Source organism: Urtica dioica, chromosome 7 (assembly GCF_054948205.1).
Source record: "Urtica dioica subsp. dioica isolate 48M chromosome 7, U.dioica_male_clone48M_v1_H2, whole genome shotgun sequence".
NCBI classification, from domain to species: Eukaryota; Viridiplantae; Streptophyta; class Magnoliopsida; order Rosales; family Urticaceae; genus Urtica; species Urtica dioica.
This window is the reverse complement of record NC_142762.1, coordinates 25888281-25892477: the sequence shown is the minus strand read 5'-3', so window position 1 is coordinate 25892477 and position 4197 is coordinate 25888281.

Genomic DNA, 4197 nt, shown 5'->3' with positions numbered 1-4197 from the left:
GCTCTTCAGTTTGATCACCTCCCACTATGTCAAACAAGCTTGTCTTGGAGTGATCATGCTACGAACTGTAGTTTGTAGCATTTACCGATCAGTAACCTTAAAAGGTTTTATACAAGTAAATAATTAATAACTTTGACAAAACATTTAAAGCTATTTGATAATAAGGACAATAAATAGACATTTTAAACATGTACTACTATCCATCTATTGACGAAAACTAAATAGTGGATAACATCATAAAGGAAATGTATATGGTGTATTAGGAATGCATATCCATATATCATTTAAAGGCATCAATGCATATCAGAATATCATTAATGAGAATTTATGCATATCACTTATATAATTAGAAGTTCAATGTTATAAAAGAAGTGAAATTTTGTTTTGACACAATCACATGTTCAAAACGTTATAGCGAAAGATAATCTTTATTTGTGATTTTGGGTTTGCTTGTCCAAAATTTAGATTTTATAATGACACAGTTCAAAATAAAATTTAGAATGAATAAATTCAGAAGACATTTAAATATTTTAATGAGAGAGTGAGTTTATCATTGAACCCAACTTGACTCCAGTTCTTTTCTGCAAACTATTCGATCCAATCACATTTCTCTAAAAAATTTACTTTGCAAAAAACAAGTTGGACACTCATAGTTGATCATCCTCATTTCATATTTAGTATATTGATAAACTCACGAGTTTCCTTAACATGGTTCTACTTTTCGTAAGCTTGGCAAAAGAGTAAGGATAAATCCATTTTCCATGGCATTCGTATTTGCAGTGGAATAGATTCCCATCATTTTTGTCTTGATTCTTATTTGCAGCCTTTCTATTCTTATTGCAATTCTTCTTTACTTTGTCGCGGAACCTATCATAATTGAAGTATGTCTCAGATGTCTCAATAATTGTAGAATATTCAATCTTCTTACTTTTTTTTAACAAGGACATTGATCGGCTATAAAAGCCAACTCATTGTTCCTTTAACTACAAGAAATATGACATTTAACAAGGACATTGATCGGCTATAAAAGCCAACTCATTGTTACATGCAGAAGAGCGCCGAGACAGGCGCTTTCGAGAGCTTGTTTGCGAACTACAAGCGCCAACATCAGTCCGACAAGTCCGAATGGCTGACTACTGAAGCTTCCGCACGTTATGTAAGTTTATATTTATTTTGTCTTATTTTCGATTAATATATACTAACTAGTTAATTATATCAGGATCAACTAGTCGATAGGTTCAACACGTTGCGAGCGGAGGCTGAGCAACAAGGAGCGAACGTTGATATTGCCGTCCTAGAGCAGCAGGCGATCCGCGATATTATGGGTTCGCGGTGTGATCACTTGACCGGCGTCGGACGCTTGGTGCCACAGGGAGCGCGGATGGCGGCTGAAATCGTCGAAGTCTACGGTTCGGAGGCTGGGACTTCGCATTCAGGATATATCTCGCAGGAGGTGTTCACGTCGACCCTCGCCTCGTTCGCCGAGGCAATACATGTTGTCAATGGTGCCCACAAGAAGAGTTGTTGTCTTTATATTGTACATTTGATGTAATAAAGTCTCATGAAGACTCTTGCTTGTAATTGCTTATTCATTAATAAAAAGTTGAAACGTTCATTCATTCCTCCTTGTCTGTTTGAAGCTTTATGATAAAACATTAGTCTTTAGTCCATAAACAAACTAAACAACTTACGAAGAGACAAATGTAGATTTGCATGAAAAAACTCTTCATAGTTTGCTTAAAACGATATATTCGCAATCTAAGGGTCAAAGGACTATTGACCTCAGTATGATTGTTAGAAGAATCTATGATGTCTGGTTATGAGGCATTGAGAGTTGGAGACTCTATAGTTCTTCTAGGTATCTTCCGAAGGTACTGAATTGACCAGTGCACTTCTAGAGACAAGATAAGAACAAACCATTTAACCTCTTATGTCTCGAAGTCACTACGTATGAATTGCATCGTGCTTACCTTAATCCTGAAATGAGACATGTCATTTCACACCTTACGTATTCTCATTTGAGAAAGTCAGAGTTCGGACTCACTATGTGATTCCGAACAAGGCCTATTGGTGAAATACTAAGTTGTGAGAATGATATGAGTAACTTTGTGAAGTTCTCATAGATATGGAATTTATGTACAAGATTGCTGAAATGCAATGTATATCACATCATGCTTTGTTCCTTGGAATGTGAATAAATGAACTGGCCAGTGTCCAAATTGAGTCTTGAATCCTTTGGATGAAACAATGTGACTTGTTAGCTCCTCGTCAATACATTGTTTCTAACTTATTCACAAGCTACAAAGGAGTTGAGGAAATAACAGCTAGAAGGGTAAAATGGTAATTTTGTAAATCCCGACTAGTTGATGACATTCATGAAGGGTAAACACTGATAATATTCTGTGGATCCACTCATTACAATTAGGTTGAATTCTTGAGTAGAAAATAAATTCTTTTGAACCGAGAGATTTTCAGTGTCAACTCTTTAGTGAAGTCAGTTGACATTAAGCTAAACTTGGAAAAGGTTTGTGAACTTTTGAGTCCATGTGTTTAGCTCAAGCTTTGTTCATTTGGATCCATGAGGTCACTGTCATGAATCACATCGAGTAGGAATAGTTAAACTAGAAGCTAAGCCAAAACAAAAACGAGACAAGTTTTACGAAAATTGTCAAAAAGGTATTTTTGTCTTTTGAGACATAGGATGAAATGAATGTCAATAAATTTTTTGACAAGGTCATTTAATGACATGTTTCACTCGGCCAATATTAGTCTTATTGGGCCTTGTGGATTAATTTCATTTCATAAGAAGTTATTGAAAATTCTTAATGGGCTTTTTTTTTCATGTTGTCATGAACAAATGAAGGATCTTCTAGAAGCCCCTTCTAGAATTGAAATAGGCGCCCAACATACCCAAAGAAAGAGAGAATATTTTGTGCATGAATGTATGAAGATACTTGCTGAAAGAAAAAGAGGAAACAAATTTTCCCTAAGAGGAAATCAATGTGGGCGCCCAAGAGAAGTCAAGGGAGAAGCAAATAAAAAAGGAAACAAATCCAAGGACTTGCATGGCAAGTCTTGGCCGTGTGCCTCATGAAAGAAAAGGGGAAATTGGCTAATGAATATGTGATATTCTATAGAAGAGGAAACTACCTTATTGAAGGTGAGACATCTCCTATAAATAGGAGCCTCATTCCACATATTTCATTCATCCAAGTTTTAGAGATTGAGAGCTTCTCTCTCTAGCTTGGCCGCCCCTCTCCTCTCTCTCTCTCTCTCTATTCAATATCAGTTTTTGTTTATGGCACCTAGGTCCTCATTTGACCTAGTGTTTAGCTCTTCGACTTCAAGACTCGTTCTTAAGTCGTAGTGTTTAAAAGTGCCCACACACTAATTACTTTTCATCTTGAGTGATTTAGTGATAGAAACTTTCGTGGTTGCTCGAGTTAACGAGGAAAGGAAGAGAGACGTGCTGCGAGGGAGACGAACGTTGCAACCTTTTCCAAAAGCTTCTCAACGTTCAAGCTTCTAAGAAGGTTAGTAATCTTTAAAGCTTATATTAGTTTTATTTACATGTGCTTGCTCTTTGTCTAGGTTAGTAAAAACGTTTTACTTGTTAAAAGAAAATATTTAAAATTCCGCCGCTTACCGAAGCGTTAAACTTTTTCTTAAACCCTAGATCGATTCCAACAATACAGAGTCAAGTGTCCGGCCTCAACCTGAGCTCGTTTATGCCCCAATTTCCGCAGAGTTCGCAGCAGGCTCCTTCGACCCACAGCCAGCAGACTCCGACGACCGGCGTCCACACTCCGACGCCCGACGTCCACACTACGACGGGTGGCCAGCAGACTCCGACAGGCGGCCAGCAGACGACTCCCGACGGTAGCCAGATTTCCCACTGTGGTCGTCCGAGTCAGTCAGCTGATGAGCACATTATTCCGCCGAGCCTTGCAGAGTATCAGCACCAGCAGAGCATTTCACGTCGAGGCGGAGGAAAAAAAGGACGACGACCCAAAGGTCGCAGCTAGTCTTTTATTAGATATTTTGTGTATAGCAGATTATTATGTACATGTATTTTTACATATTTCTCGTTTATCGAAATCGTAACTGGATTTTATATATAAGTTGATTTCGATAATATAATTTGATTTTTATTTGATTTTTATTATAGAATTTCATAAACGAAAATAAAAATAAAAA